Below are 17,533 nucleotides of genomic sequence, written 5' to 3'. Positions count from 1 at the left end.
TTAATTCCAACTGGTAGAATCACGATTGTACCCAAGGTCGTTGAGACTAGGTCGATAGTGGATACTACATTAGGTCAGGATACTTGACCTTGTATTAAAAATATTACAAGTTGCATGCCACCATTACTTCGGTGGTTGGTTCGGTGCTCGGTACTTGTTTTCTTGGAATACGTCGTTACATTATTTCGTAAAAAACGAGGCTGGTAATTGTAGTTCCTTAATAACTGTTGTTGATTGCAAGTCAGCATGATGATGGAATTACTTACAGAATCATCAGGAATGAACTATGTGTGATGAAGTGTTTAAATCAAACTTATTTTTTAACAATAGTATCTCACTAGCTAACATTTATGTTGGCTGTTTTTAACTGTATTAACATCAAGCATCTAAATTATATTGCCTATAAATTGTCAGGTTTTCTTTATTTTTGGTTTTCGATATTTTTTTAACAGCTTTCTAGTTCTAGTTTTATCTTACACCAATTGCCAAACTTAACTAACGCTTAAAACAACAAATGCAGTAACAAAGTAACTTTTAATTTCTGCGTGTATTTGTAAGTACCGTATCATGACGTAGCGTATCGTTAATATAAAATCTGAAACACTTCTTTCCCCGCCGTAAGAAACACGAGCCACATGGCCCAGCGAACAATAATAAAAATGGCACAAATTAAAAAATAAACAATCGGTGTGATGGTTCCTGGTAACCTTAATACACACAAACAAACATCTTCCATCAGTGTATCGTTTTATTTTAGCTGACACAAATAAATTAGGAAGAGGATCTGATATTTAAGTCTTCTCAAACGACATAGATCTTGATTCTTGAACCTCTTTTCTGAGAAGCAATTTTTGTGTTGGCACTGCATGCGTCCGGAGTTTAAAACGTGGTATGGTCCAAGCTACAGGCGTTTCGCGTAGTTCAAGTTGAAGGTACTTGTATAAGGCCATGTGACATCACAAAAATCTTAATATTTTTTTAATCAAGGCTGTTCATCCTTTACTGCATATTTAAAACCATACCTTAATTTTAAATTAAAAAATACGGTACTTGTTAACCTGCATGTCAGTACGACTCATTGCAACCTAAACGGCTTTCCATCACCGTGTGTGAAATATAAAAACATTGCACACAAAGTTTATCAAACAAGTAAAATAACGTTTCAAACGTTATGCATGATAACTTATATTATGTATATTTAAAAAACATTTATAAAAGCAATTGCAAGTAAAGCCTGATCGTAAATTTTGAGTTCTGTAAATCTCTCTTGTTATGACAATAAATCTCTTAAATCTGCACTCGTCGTAAATGAAAACACTAAAAATTTATTTGTTTCATTAAAATTTGTTTTTTTCGATCATGTGTATGCATTGAAAACAATCATGGAAGCTTACATACGCTTAAAAGTATTATTTGTTGTGAAATAGATTTAACATCTAGTTCTGTAACACTACATTTCTTAAAAATCGTTAAAATTTATATTCTACAAAATTTTCAAAATCCACCCTACGCCTACTCGATAACAACCTTGCAGCTATCCACGCTTTTCTCCTAAAGCTTGGGCCATACACCAGCGGTCGGCGGCCGGCCTAGTTTCGCGCTAGGAATAGGCGCCGCCCCCGCTTCGCGCCCTACACCAGCCAAGTACTGACTTGTTAAAGGACACATACAAGCTTTTCATGCTACAAGCCACGTTGCTTTCAAATACCCTTTTATACCAGCTAAAAGAAAACCTCTTTTAATTTAGCTTTTTTAGGTCAAAGAACATTACAGTCTGTTTTGATCTATGAGCTGTTTCGAATCTTAGTATTCTTAGTCTGTGACTACTTGATTACTCAATGCTTTGTTATTTCATCTGGCTGAAAAGTTTTGTTTTACTTTAACCGCATGGATAGGAAGTGACCCCACGCTTTGGTGTACTATTTCACTGACATTACTCATACTCAGGTCTATTATCGTATTTGTCTGTTTGTATTGATTTCATATGAAGTGGTTTCGTCCATTGTTGCACGTGTAGGTACTATCTTTACATCCGTCAAAGGATTAATGTGAACTAACAAGTTTTACAGTGTGCTATAAAGTGAATATAAGCACCTTGCTCGACAACGAAGCACTGAGATTTATCGGTTCGTTAAAACGAGCACGTGAGCACGTTCCATTAGGCACCCTACCGACAACGACGGACGTCCAAAGAGAACGCACAAACACTTGCGGTATTGAAGTGTTAGCGGACCAATGGGACAGAAAATTTGTGTTTTAACTTACCCGCACCAATGTAAGGGTGCGTGAATAAAACAATACGACCCTCTTGTGAGCTCATATTTTCAATGCTGAACCCACCTATTTTGAAGTTATTAATAAAGCTCCAGTGGTATTTTTACTACAAATTATGAATATTTTAATCCGAAATCCGTTACTAAAGGATTGGCCACACGATAATTTGTTACACATTTTGTCATAAATTCATGGAATGGCATGCTAAAGCCCATCATCATGAATATGTTTAGTACGATTACGTAGCATAACTAAGGCTAAAATCGATTAAACTTAATAAATAGTAAACTTATAACGTTGATCATCGTAAAACTGTGCGCAAGAGTGCATTGCATCACGAAATAGATGGAAGTACTAGCGGGTACCGCGTAATGTGCGTGTATGAGTTACGACTGTGCGACTCCGGCGCAGCGCATCGCAGGGTTGACAACGGATATACAATACTGTACTTAAGAACTTACACAATACCGTACTTATATTGAGTAGTTTTTATGAATGCTCTTGGTTAAGTTTCACATCTTGTATCTACATATCTAACTCCGATACATGATTACTTTCGGGTATTCATAAAAATTGTCAGCTTATATCAAAGTGTTTCGTTTGTCAAGTGGTCGCAAGAGTGACTGTTAAGTCAGGTTGAAGTCTCAAAGTATTATTATTATATTAGTAATTACTAAACGACAAATAAATTAATAGAATCTGGATACGATATGAAAAAAAAAGTTATCAAAAATATGTATTTTCCATACAAATACAATTTGAAACTGCATAGTAAATGCGCTAGCGACCCTAGCTGGCTGTAAATGCATGCGACGCGGAGTAGTCCTTCGATTACACTCGCCTCTGTGTGTGTTGTCACTATTCTTTACGTGTAATTGCGTAGATCGCGTGTACGTACACACACACACTAGCACACCCCAGTCTAGGCGCAGTCGTTGTAATGAGCTAAAATTATTTGCAATTTCCTTTCTGTTCCATCTATACCTAAGCAACTCAACTAGGAATTCGCTAACATGTGTGCGACACATGTATTTTGTACGTGTTAAGTTTTAATTTAGATGTCTTATGGTAAAGGATATTGGATAGTTTATGGCTACTTTGCTCATGTATTTTATATGGCGTTATATCAAATTCACTTTTAGTTGAATACCTTTCATAACATTGTAGTAGGTAATAGAATGTATCTATTGAAAGTGACATGTAATCAAAAGTTTTATTTATTTCCATTATATCTATATTATTGAACATTAATAGTATGGTATTTTATTGTCTACTTCAGATATGAACTTCGTCTATAATTCAAAATATAAAAGCTAAAAAAGCAACGAATAGAATTAAATAATCAGAACAGAATAATTTTCTTTACACAAACATAATAAAATTGTCCACTACACCGTCCAGGTTATTAGCCCCACGCTAGGCTGTCGACCTGACCTGAAGATGTAACAATAAGTAACCCAAGAACTCACTCGCTTCAAGAGGCGTCGCGCCTTCGCGGCAACCTACGTCCACTCCACACACAAACTCACAAAGGGCAGTTTATTTACACACGCAGACATACTAACGATCTTCTCCCCGCAAGTCAACAACATTTAAACAATAAACCTCAACGTATTTTTATTTAACAGCAACCATCATTAATGACAACAACTAATAAATGGACGTGCTCGTCCAATAAACAAATGTGAAGACAAAACATGAAACAAAATATGCATTTAATTTCGTCCGAGAGCCGAAAATATAATTTAAAGAATTTCCATAAGAAACGTACATACATTGTATCTAACCTAGATTGAATCTTATAATCAGACGATCAATACATGGTGTGACCCGTAAAGCGTCCATGGGGTACTTGGATAGATCCCTTACCCGTGTAACGCGTGAACTTCGACCTGGGTTTTGGAGGTCATTAACATTTGGGCGGGCGGAACTGGGTCGGTGCGTCGTCGGGCTGCAGCGTCGTCATGGCAACGCGCCGCCGCCTTCGCCACCCTAGACGAAGCCCAATATAAAGCCTCCAAACACTCCCTTCTTGTTTATACAGGATTCTGAGTTAAATTACGTTATTATCGTCGGGCAGCTATTTATAGAAATACTCTCGACTTGTAAATGCTATGTTTATTTACGTTTATGGTTATTTTATTGTAATATTTATTTTTAATTGATACATGGCATGTAATTAATGTTTGCTGCCTTTATTTTATATCTTGATGAAAACTCAGAAAAAATAATTCAAACTTAGACCAGCCTGGAAAGTAGAAATTTGGTATTTTTATACATAAAACTTATGTTATAAACATGCAATTGGCTTTTGTTTCCATGGGATCCTAACACGCCAACAAGTGATGACACCGCGAAGCTAAGAGCCGGACGCATGCTAGTACACTACAAAAACTATGAATCTCATACGTTTACAATTTCTTTTTGGCTGTATTAAATAATATTTAATAACTTTACCTTAATTTTTCCTAAGAAGACAGATAAAATAATGAAGAACTGTTTAAATCAACAAAAAGTCACAATTAATATTTCGAATACCCAACCGAGACTTTAATATTATTTCCAATTAAATCTCCACAAATGCACCTTCTAGAAAAACTAACTAATTTAAACATAGTGATTGTTAAACGTATAAATATGTAGAGTAACTATTGCAATGGCTTTAAAATCCTACATTAAAAAAAATATCCCATGAAATAAACAAACTCCAGCGAAGTTCTCAGCTTTAGGAGCAGCAGTGTTGCGAGCCTGCTTGCGTCACCATCCCACTGGTACAAGGGACTTGGAAATAGGTCAAAAGGGGGCCGAACCACTGTCACTGCCACAGCACACTGCTGCACTTACACACACATACCCAACCGTGTACACTGTACTCCTACAAATCTACCAAAATCAATGGCGGCACGTGTAAATTGTACGACCTTCGAAATTTCGAGAGGTCATCTTACCGGCTTACTTAGCCATAGGACAACCTGGGAATTTGTATGGTTTCCATGACAACGCTCCATGCGTTCACAGTTATATAAGTGATATAACATGGGGGACGTAATCGTGCCGTAAACAAGGCGTAAACATTCGCTTTTGGGTCATTTCGGGGAAAAGTTTATTTGACATCTCTTGAGAATTATTATACTGATCGGAAGGTAATTTAAAGACCAGGAAAATGTGTACTGAAATAAATACGTCTTGTACATTGTAACTTAATGTATGCGTTAGTCTATTACATGGAACAAGATAATGTATTTTGTAAAATTTACAAAATTGACAAGAAACTGCCATATCTGGATTTTAGTGCAGGCTTAGTTATCAAGTAATTAGATTACTTAACTTTTTAGTGTTAGCCATTTAAAATAGATGCTTTTTACGGCGATACAAAAATACGTATACAATGAACCGAAAATAAAAGGTTATTTTTATATAATGCTCACTCAGCCGTCAAGGGATGTGACCTAATTAGGTAACTACCATGGTGTGACGGTGTTTTCTTCCTTTCATCATTTTTACAGGAAACTTTTTTCAGGCAATTGAACATTATCAAGGAGAGCTTTTTTAGACGTTTTGTTCATATACCTGTAGAATGAACACGTACAATGTAGTAACAGGTATAAAATTGCTACTGTTTTTAGAACTCTGTTTTTACATTACATAATATTTTTTTATATCACGACGGTGGCAATAAAGCACTCTGCCCATGGTAAATGGATACCGTGGCCTATGAACGCTTGCAACTCTAAAAATTACCAAGTTTAAATCAACACACATATTGAAGAAATCTATAGAAAGTTCAAATCAGAAAAAATAATAAAGGCATTGGAAATGAAATGACTTAATTGCTAGACTAAAGCGATACATATTTCATTAGCTTCATAGGTGGACTGGCTAAGACAAAGCTAGGTTAATCGAATAGCTCGGTGTCAAACTGTTAGTCAATAGTGGCCAAGCACAGCCCTTCGCGCGGGTGAGGGACATCGCATGCATACACGTTCATTATAAGGCTTTGAAGGTAATTTCAGGTTGGCTGGACTGTATTGTATTAGCTACTACAATGTAGTACTATTGTTGTGAATATTCTTTCATTGTAGTAGAATACATACATGAATGTTCACATGTGATTATTTGCCTATACCTTATAAATGCGACAGTTTGTAAGTTTGTGGGTATATTTGTTACTCTATCACATAAAAACGGCTGAAGGGATCGGGATGAAATTTGAAACAGGGATAAATTATAGTTTGGAATAACACATACCTATGCCATCCCCAGGCTTTTTATCCCCAGAAGCTAGTTATTTTATATTGCAGTAGACGTCATGTAAACGTCATGTTGATGATCAAGAATAGTCATCCAAATAATTAAATTATTTTTGATTGTATTAAATTATGTATTAGCTGACTGTATTTACGTTTATTTGTATTCAGAACGGTAACCTTAATTACTTTCTGCTTTGTCCGTATTTTGTTTCTTTTTAAATAATTTCTTACGTGACAGCCTAAATACCGAAGTATTAGTTCGGGAATGTGAAGGCGGACAGTGACAAAATGGTTTTATTTTTAATTTGTTTCTTATAATACAACATTTGTTTTTAAGTAATTAATAGTCATAATAGTCGTTTAATTTTTGCCTTGTTAGTTAGCTTTAAAATATAGTTTGAAATTTCATCAAATTTTGTGTCTTTCAGAATAAAATTGAATTTAAAGCAATTACCCACTCATATCGTCGTGTAATGCAATCTCATCAGGTAATAAAACATGAATTAGCAAGATTTATGATAATTTCATTCGAATTATAAAATATAAATTACAATAATTTTGAAACATGAAAAGTCACTTCATTTTTATATTTTACTTTATGCCAAATAATTATCGTAAACGCATTTTAGAATAAACGCTATTAAGATATTTGTATTTTGAAAATGTTTGAAGCAATGACATCTGCATTCTGAGATACTAGGTTGTTCACATGCTTGAATAAAACCTTAACTCTTTATACTTACATTTAATAACTATTCCTACCGCAAACATATTCAGTACCGCACCTTGATTGCCTAGGTAGGTATGTACATACAATTTGTATCCATTTTTTTAAACGTAAAAATTAAGTATATTTTATTGTGTACTGAGATACGTAATTAGCAAGTTACAAAATAGCTATGAATGTGTGAGACTTCCCTGCAAGTTAGAATAAAATTAACCTGTAAATCAAAAAGTAGAAATATAAAATCCGAACCAAAATATATAAAGTAACGTTTAAACGCTTCAAATTACAGTAAGAGAAGTTGATGAAGGCTCAGACTATATCTCACTTTTACTTTCCTTACAAATATGTAAACACAACTCTTGAACTTCGTGACTTCTGAATGGAACCACTCATTAATCGGCTGAATGTATCACATTGAAATGCAGCTGAGACAAAATTCTTAGGGCCCCTGACATTGGGCTTTGACCTCACTCCGCCTTTTGGCAGTCGCCTTGGCATTGCAGCAGGGCCGCATTCAAAACTCCGCGCCTCAAAATGTAAACCCAGTATCGAACAACAATATCGGCTGTCCTTTACCTTCAGCTGCAATATAATGCCTTCTGATGGCTGCCTTTTTTCGTCTATATTATTTCTGAAACATTTATTACAGTCAATTGTTAATTATAGAACTTGGCTCGGAGTGTTCGCTTTGTTCAGTGCACGTACTTCGTGTTATTGTAAAGGTCAACGGAGTTAATATCGGGCACTATCTGGTTGGATCGAATCTCGCAGTGCGCGATATTGCGCCATTAGATGTAGAAAAAAAAGAAAACGCATTACGCCATTAAAATGCCTCGATGCAATTTGGCAATAACTCCTTGAAGATAAAACTAAGCCAAATTTGAGAGTCAGGTACTGAGTACATTGGGAAGAAAGAGGTAATTACTACACCATTAATGGACAAATATTCCATACCAGTTTCTATAGTGACGTATTTTTTTAATGAATTGAAGAATGGAAAGAAAAAGAATTTTATAAAAAAAATCTACATTTCTGTCGGTGTGAAAGTCATTAAAATCCAATACCTACCAAGAAATTAAACCTCACTCCACAAAAATTAAACTATTAACCTACATTCTACAAGCCAGTAGCAATAGCCCCTGCACCTTTTAATAATAAAACAGATATACGCCTACCATCATTTATTGATCTATAGATGTCGAATGTCAAGAGTTCAACCAACATGGCGGGCGAGGTTGTCTTTTGTTTATATGAAATTGCAACTTTAAAATGATAGAAAAATTGCAATTTTCGTACAGAGATGGGGCTATATGGTTTCTAGAGTAAGCAAGTGTGATGATTATATATTTTTGTGGGACAAATGCGAATTTTAATGTAGTGTTGGGAGGATGCACCGGCCGGCTACGTCGGCGTCAGCGGCGACGGGGTAGCGCTTGCGCGACGCCCCAGTTCCCAGCTCGAGGTCAGGAGTTCGTTCCCCGATACGTATTGATCGCCCTGTCGAGGCCGGAAGTTGGCTTCGGTGCAGTGGACCTCCATCGTGCTGTTAACACCACCTTTTCATAAAGAAACTTAATGAATCACAACTGTGAATGGCCAAGCTAGAGGTTACGTAAAGATCCAGGCAAAACCAAAAAAATATATCCCAGTTACAGGTAAATTAAAACGTCTTACTCAATCTATATAAATTAGTTCACTTCGAATACGAATTAGTAAAATTCTAGAACTAGAAATCGTGAGTCAAGAAAAAATCTTAATTTAATTATTTAAATTATTTCATTATGGTAGAGTAAACAAATCCGACAACGATGATCACGCAAGGGTTGGAGAAGCATGCAGTTCATAACATATTTTTGTATATTTTTTTTTAACACCTAGGCATTTAATGAGATAGACACTACGTTGCGAAACCGGGGCAGATAGCTAGTTAATTGTGTGTCATTTGAATACCCCAGTTTCTACTCTTGACATTGGCACAAAATCATTAGGTAAACTACAAGGAAAATTGTGTTTTAAATCAAGCTAGGTATTAGGTGCAGTACATTGGGTAAGGTCTAGATTTCATTAATATTAATAACTGATTAATTATATTTCGTTTAAGAAAAATATTACCTGTAGATTTTATAATAATTTTATGGTCGTATTTATTTTAAATCTCAAGAACACATAAATCAAATTGAAGGTAGAACAAATATTTTCTGTTTTGAAATCGAATATTTTCATCCTAACATTGGAGTTTTCAGCGAGAAATCTCGTGACGACCTTGCATACCGAAATTATTTACATTATCAGTTGCAGTGACGAGGACACGTGAACATTATAAGGAGAGGTTGAAAGCAAACAGTCGCTGTTGTATTGTTATTAGCATAAACTCGGTACAGAGAGGAATCAGTCGCCGTATCGGCGGGGGTGTTATCGGCCCGCTATAAGTAGGCCCCGGAGGTGGGTCAATGACGTTCGTTCACCCGCTGCAACCCGCACGTGTCGGCCTCGCATCCCTCCGCGCCCCCGCGCGCCCCGCGACCGCCACACACCCCGCCCCGCCCTCCACTAAAACTTATGCTGATTGTCAACCTTTCCAAATGTCTCAATTACTCCGGATTCGCATGCTTAGTGCATCCATCATAACACAACTTCATGGCAGTCGATAGTGACATAATTTCAAACTATTTGAACGTAATGAACTGAAATCAATATTTAAATGTCTTTGTTATGATCAATATTTCAGGAATTTCATGATTTAATTTAGGTACGGTATTTAAAATTATGTCTCAACATGTTAATGTTACTATTTACCAACAAATAGACCATATTAAACCTAGGATTATACTTTATACACCTATTTAGAAAATTCAAACTGTTAAATAATTTGTAAATTTAGAATTTCATATTGGAATCTGTATATTAGATTTCTTAATCCGAAGCTTAAGGAAAGTGTTTTATTTGTCCAATTACATAACATATGCGTAAACAGTACTTAAATCAACATACAGCAGGTTACTATCCAAATAGTAACTAAAATAAAACAAACGTTGGAAGAATGTAGGTACCAATTCGTTTAATTGAAACATTGCATCGTTTGAATTCGCATTGTTATTTCAACAGATTCGTTCAGTCATAGGTCAGGCACCCATTCCACGCAACGCTTCCTATTGATTGGTCGATTGACGTCTTCACATTTGACGCACTAACCTACCTCTATCTACAGTCTAGGTACGCTGTACACAAGTTTCATTGCCATATTCCCGGAGATCGCTATATTTATCAGTCTGGTCTGGCGGAGGGGGCGCGGGGCGCGGGTCGCGGGGCGGGGCGGTAGCGCGCAGGTAGGTACTAGGTGGGTCAATGACGTTCCTTCACCCGTTGCAGCCTGCGCACCCTGAAACTAGGGCGGCTACCTACCACCCCTGCTATGTACGCCCGATGCTCTTAACCCCCCCTTTTATATAAGTTAACTGCACTTAGAGTGTCGTACTTCACACTTGGATAGATCAATCAATGCCACTAGCTTTCTAAACGTGAAAATAATTCTAGAACTTACTGGACATTACCGTATTTTTTAATTAATTTAAGGAATATTGGATTCACTTTATTGGCTTCAAAAGCACATTAATGAGAAATAAGGATAAGTTACGTAGGACTTAATATGAGGAGATTTAGTTGTAAATCTAGTATAAACAGTGAAGGTACACCTATGGATTTCTATCTCCCCCTTCAGTAAATAAAGGATGAGGTCCTATAATGTTACAAATCTGGTACTATAGTACCAGAATACATATATTGTTATTTTCTGAAAGTAGACAATTTAGATATACAAAACAAGATACAATCTGTGCAAGTAAACGATTGCAAGAATGTATGTATAAGTAGGTAGTACATGCTTTGTGTACACTGCATATACTTCGCGGGCAGTGATAACAGAATTAAAAGATGACGTCATATCACAGCGACAGGGCATACCCGCCTCGCATCCCTTGAACTAATTTGATATAAAATTATTAAATTACAATTAGCATTATCGTGCTATGAACTCCGTGCTTCTATGTTCGGAAAACCGGTCTCACAATGGGTAATTATAACTATAGGATACTAATTAATTCTTAATATTAACTTGACCTTCAACGATCAGCTTTTCAATGTAAATTCTACAGATTACGTTTGTAATTAAGTATAATGTATTCAAGTTTATTTGTACTTTTGTAAACATGTATAGACAATATTAGTTTGCAAGGTCGAACGCATGCATTTTATTTTTATATTTTCCCTTTATTATGCATTGCGTTTTATAACTGAAACATTTAAAATTACGCAGTTCATACAACAGTCATGCAAAATACCTGTTTTGTAAGCAAGTCAGTAATAAGCAAGTTACTTAATTTTGCCATCGATTATGCAACAGATTCACATCTAAGTAATTTTGCGAAACCTACATATGCTTAGTAGCTACTTAAGTAGCAGACTGTATCTGCCTGCACAAAGCCTATACACACGCGATCCACATGACATAACGTACACCGGCAAGTGGAACAACAGGTAAACATCGGCGCCGCTAATCCAATGAGAGTGTACCAAGAATTAGAACATTACATAAGGACACGCTGACGATAGCGATAAACTTATTGCATCCAAGTACTGGCTGCACTATAAGTACCAAACAGTACTGGAGCCTTCGCCCATGTACTCGTAAAAGTAGATAGAATGTCTAAGTCAGCCAGGCCAGTAGGAGCCAAGGCTAGGTTGAACCACTGTTTCACTGCAATTTAAACTTTATTTCTACTCGAGTAACATAGAAAACGGCTTGGCGGTTGTCGTCAATGACGTTCGTTGACTCGAGCGTTCGATGCCGGCGCAGTGCTGTTTTCCTTCTCCGTTTTCATGCATTGATATTAGAAACTATTGAAGTTGTTTCTGTTATAATATTGGTACAACTCCCATTGATATATTTAATACACATTTAATAATTTCACTTCCACAAAAAGTCTTACTCGTATTTAAGACAGAAATTTATTTTGCAGTAATGACCTTACAAATCTTGCGAAATTAAACGCGACTTTGCATTTAAATATAATGTAACCTTGAATACACTATGCATATTTAGAAATGGGAACAACTCTCTTGGAAGCTATGCTGCAATTAGCGGAGGCTTCAATATTTAATTAATTGATTTAGTCATTAAGATTTATTCTTGATTATTTATCTTATACATTAATTGAACGGAGAGCAAAACTGCCATGTTGAATGGAAGGAAATACGGCATAGTGAAATAAAAACTTTAGAGTACCTAGGCAAAAAACACTAAGAGCATAGCATTCAAGGCCTTCTCCTGGATGTAAGGCAATTCCGCGTCCGATCTATCATGTTGAAACACACGTAGTTATTTTAAACTGCAGAAGGTTTATTTCATTTGTCGTCTTGCAAGTACAGCACCAGCTACACAAGACCTATGCCGCCTGTCGCTCACTAGTCTCATGATGCTAGATGGAGGGAATCGTGCGCACGTCAGAGGTCTCGGTTAGCTAGCCGATGTGTACGTGAGGTGGCTCAGAGCTCGTGACCCAATTTCGCAGCTGCTGGTTTCAGCAGCGGCGAGGGGAGTCCGCGGTGGCCGTGCGGTGCGCGGGGGCAGCGGCAGCGGCGGGAGGCGGGCGCGTGTCAATGCCGTTCGTTGACTCGCAGCAGCGCAGCGGCATCGACGCGGCCTCCGCCTTACATAACCAACGACAATGAGCGCTCGGCGAATGCGTGTGATGTACCAGCCGGCCCCACTGTTGCTGCGATACACCGGTACCGGTGCCATCCGATGCGCCTGTGCTCTAAACCCATACAACTCACTCGCCAATCTGAATCCTAGGCACTCATAACTACGAATGTGCGTAGGCCTACCGTTACTATCCAGAATGTTCTAGAAGGAGCACTGACGTGGTTTCTATTCTTTTCTAGCACATAATGTAGGCAAGGTCAGTACACATATTCAAATATAATTCAGAATACTTGAGATAATAAATGGCAAAACCATATTTAATTAAATCTCCATTCAGAGTTATTCTAACCATGGGCTGAAAAAAATTCTTACTAATTGTACTAAACTAAAATTCTTTAAAATAAATAAATCAATACATATATTGATAAAAAAAGAATTAAACAGTTATTTATTTATCAATCATCTAACAATCTATGAAATGATATTAACTACAGCATTACAGGTACTTTGCAGTCAGTTCAAGTTTTCACATAAAAAATTAAGTTCAATGCTCTTTTAGGTTGTATGTACCTGATATTTAATATTTCCTGAGCAATCTAAGCAACAATTACTACAATTAAAATACCATTTAGTACTTTAGTAATTAAGTACTTCAATTCAGTAAGTCAATGAACTTGTTTAACTGCAAAATTAATTCATGAATAATCATTTGTCAATCCTAAAATTTAATCGGAAGTTACAAAGGTCTCGATTGTCACTTTTGTGAATGAGACACGTCGTTTGTGGAAAGTGGTTGGTCGCTATATAGGGGCGCAACAGTGGGCGCGTAGGGCGGGCGGGCGGAGCCAGGCAAAGTCGGGCCGAAAGTGAAAGATGCGCGGGTGCGGGGTTGTGGGGCGCGCGCGGGGCGGGGCGCACAGCACCGCGGGCAGAGCCGCGCGGCGGCACTAGCGGGCCGAGTGCACTGAGTCGCAGCCTCACGCAAACAAAACTTTAGTTACTAACCTACTTCCGTGCGGGCGCCAACCGCGAGCGCGACTCCCGCTCCGTTGCACGCTCGCCCTGTGCGCGCACCGCTGGCGGACGTACCTTACCTATGACACGTTATAGTGATGAACTATTCTATGAAATTAAATAGGACTTTAAACCGGCTTGGCTGTTTACTTTGAATGGACACAAACTCGTTAAAGCTGACCGGACGACAAGGGCAATTGAACAAAATGTTTTATGGTGAGATGACGTTGTGTACGTCTTGTACAGCTTTTATGTTATTTTATTTTTCACGTTGGCATGCACTTCGCAGTCTCGTCGTTTCATTCATATCTTGTTTATTAAGTAGACGAACACGCACACACTGCACGTCAAACACGTGTATTTCTAAGAAAACGATAACTAGCTAAAACTACGTTAATTTGATCAGTACCGAAATTCTTCTACACTTTATTTACTTCTCTATTGCTATCAAATTCTAGATTACTGTTGGTGTACTCATAATTTTATTGCATTCAATTATTATATCTATAACTTCAATCTAAACAATCTTATCCATCGCTATGCAGAAAAACTTTTCAGTAGGTCATTATTTTGTCCAATGGATACCAATGGACAAAATAATGACAAACGCCACCAATTCGCTGAACTCAAATTGCATAAAGTGATATGCTGGATATTGTTGTGATTTGATGAATTTAAATTTATAAAATTAGCTTTGTGTTACTTTGCAACATATTTTAAATCTCGTTTATATTTATGTTTCGCTTGAATGTCAGTGTTGTACGTTTTTTCTAGTTATTTATATTAATTTAAATGAAATCTTTAGTAATAAGTATGTATTTAAGTTGACGTTATAATATCTTTTGATTGGCGGCCATATTGGATTTGTCTATGTGCTACTATAGTCGCCATCTAGCGACTAATGATGTTATTGTTATTTAGTCAAAATATAATTTTGCTTTATAACCATTATTACCTGATTATATTGCAATTTATGAATCCATACAGAAAGAAAATAAATGTGTACATACAATATTATGTAGGTTATCTGCAAATATCAACGTGTTTTGAAGTTCTTATCTTACTTATTAATCTGCCCATATAATGATGAATAACATAATAAGTAACTGCCCATATTGTCACGAAGAAATAAGTGAGACAATGGTTTAATCAAACTAGGGCACGAAATATAATAACATATACAATTCTTCTACATAGTATAAATATACATCTGACTAAACTGATAGCCATATCGTGGCATTCGTTTCGTTTCTGGAAGATAACAAATAATAAATTAATTATTTAATCCTTTATAATCGGGTTATCCCTTTTTAAATTGAAAGTATTTAACACGTATGGCATTTAGGGTAGAACTCTGACTAACGTAAATAAGTTTTAACAAATTACTCATAATGAAATCCAAAAAGCACACATATGGCTGGATTATTTTCATACTTTAGGCATTTTATCCCCGCATAGTGATCTCACGGTTATATTTTAACCACTGAGCGGCTGCTGCACTAACCGTAGTTACTGCGCACGTATATTGAAACGTAGGTGCAGTAAGTACCTACTACTAGTACCTATGCCAGTAACTGCAGTTAAATTTAACCGAAGTTGCTACTTTCTTGTTTAAATCTGATACGACTGGGATGAGAGGCAATTGATTCAGTAATCTTTTTAATTACGTATTTGGTAATTAGAGACATTTTTTTATTTATGCGCATTTAAATAAAGAGTAAAAGTAATCTATTGCAAATTCTCGAACTCTCAAAACCTCTAGAGGTTAAACTTATTTAGACACATTATACTATATATATCTTTGGTAATATAATCTTCTAAAAAATTTAATAAAGTCATTTATTTTACTTTATAACGACGGTTTTAGCCAAAAATTTGAATTTTTGCATTGTTTGAGGGCCAGCAGCTTGTCAGTCAACTTTAGAGTCTGCTGATATTTCGACAACATTGCAATCGTCATGGCCAAGGCCTACTGGAGACCATTGACCATATAACTTTCGAAATTCGGACCAGTTATTTTTATTGACACACCAAATTATTTTTGCTTTATTTTTACAAGTACCTACTCAATTAATCATTACGTGTATGTTACTTTAGTAAGTGCTAAGGAAATTTACATTTATTTAGTTGGTATATTAAATGTTTTTTTTTATCCAACTCGGTAAACTAAAACGCAACTTCTAAACATTATATTTTAAAATATAGTAGATACTTAATTAGCAAAACAATGTTAGGCTATTTTTAAAAGTAAAAAATACAATATTAGAATAGTGAATCATTATGGCTATTTATAATAGTTTCATCAAAACGTAAAATTAGCGTAAATGTGTATTTTTAGTTTGGTAATTCTACCTAGTGTAATAATTACATCCATTACATAAACAGGTACTATAGCGCTGCAACACAGTTTCGAAATACCTTTAAACGGCTCGTCGTTTAAACAGTAAACACGAATTTATTCAACGAGCAATGACGCGTATTTAGTATTGGTCAATAAATATTTAGAGCGAGAATTATGTGAGTTCGTTGCGTGGTAGCGACTAATTCGTAGTGTTCACGAATACGCTGTCGTACGCGAATACGTTGATGTGTGCGTTGATTGAAGTGTTGCGTATGTGTTTGTGGATTTTTGAGTAAAACGCGCACACGGGACCATCGTGTGGGCTCTCGAACGAAACTGGGTCGGTTCAGTGACCCATATGTTTATCTAACGATTGTGCGTCGGGCGCGAAAGGCCCGTAGCGCCTCGCGGTGTTATCTTTATCAATGCGTTCGCGTTTTCGTTTAGGTTATCTGTCGGGCAACCTGTCTCCTGCACTACACTGATTAACATCATGTTTTACGATACAGTACACATACGCCGAGTTTAAGAATGCAGTAAATTTAGTAAGCGTTAACGTTGTAATGTAGCTGCGTCCCGTATCAATACCATTATTTAAATCATCCATATATATAAACTATGTAGATGAAAATGCTCCCGTATGCAGAATGTAACTCATTTGGAAATCTCAATCAATGCTTCAGTTTCCTAAGCAAAAGAATATCAATTGAATATTTTTTCAGCGGCACTCTGTTTCACTGGATTTTATGTGGCTCTTTATTCCAGCCATTTAAAAATACCACTTCTGATTCACACGTTTTCCTTGTTTAAAAATGGAATTCCTCATCTGAATCATGTAACAACTTAATTGGTCATGAATACCGCAGTATATGGATAATATAATGAACTTTTTTATGTTACCTAGACTCAGAATAGTTCGTGAAACCATGCATGTATCAATGGACTCTAGTAAAGTACATAATACCCTAATTACCTATTCAAATTCGCTTTACTTTTTAATTTATTTTAAATCGTCTACCCACGCGGAGAAATTCGCTACAAAGACAATTATATTTTGTGTACTTACTTTCTCCAACATAATAATACTTTTTATGTCTTAATCGCTAAATTACTTCGTCGATAAGATCCCACAGACAAACGTGTGCAATACCAATGAAGAGTTGCAACTTGGCATATACCTTCTAACTACCTAACAGTTGCACTTCTGCAAACCAAGTGCAATCGAC

At 36.4% G+C, this 17,533-nt stretch overlaps 1 protein-coding gene across 3 annotated transcripts in view; it reads left to right on the top strand.

Moving 5' to 3' along the window:
* LOC118262489 (hormone receptor 4) overlaps nt 1-17,533 on the top strand; it is a 98,797-nt gene that overhangs the window by 35,415 nt on the left and 45,849 nt on the right. Inside the window, exon 1 of one of the 3 annotated variants that reach the window (XM_035573902.2) lies at nt 14,036-14,182. The exons of the other annotated variants lie outside the window; for them this stretch is intronic. The gene's annotated coding sequence lies outside the window, so the exon portion shown is untranslated. Of the gene's footprint in view, nt 1-14,035; nt 14,183-17,533 lie in introns of those variants that run through there. 3 annotated transcript variants of the gene reach the window in all.

Source organism: Spodoptera frugiperda, chromosome 12 (assembly GCF_023101765.2).
Source record: "Spodoptera frugiperda isolate SF20-4 chromosome 12, AGI-APGP_CSIRO_Sfru_2.0, whole genome shotgun sequence".
NCBI lineage: Eukaryota > Metazoa > Arthropoda > Insecta > Lepidoptera > Noctuidae > Spodoptera > Spodoptera frugiperda.
The sequence above is the reverse complement of the archived record's forward strand: the minus strand, read 5'-3'. Positions and strand labels throughout refer to the sequence as shown.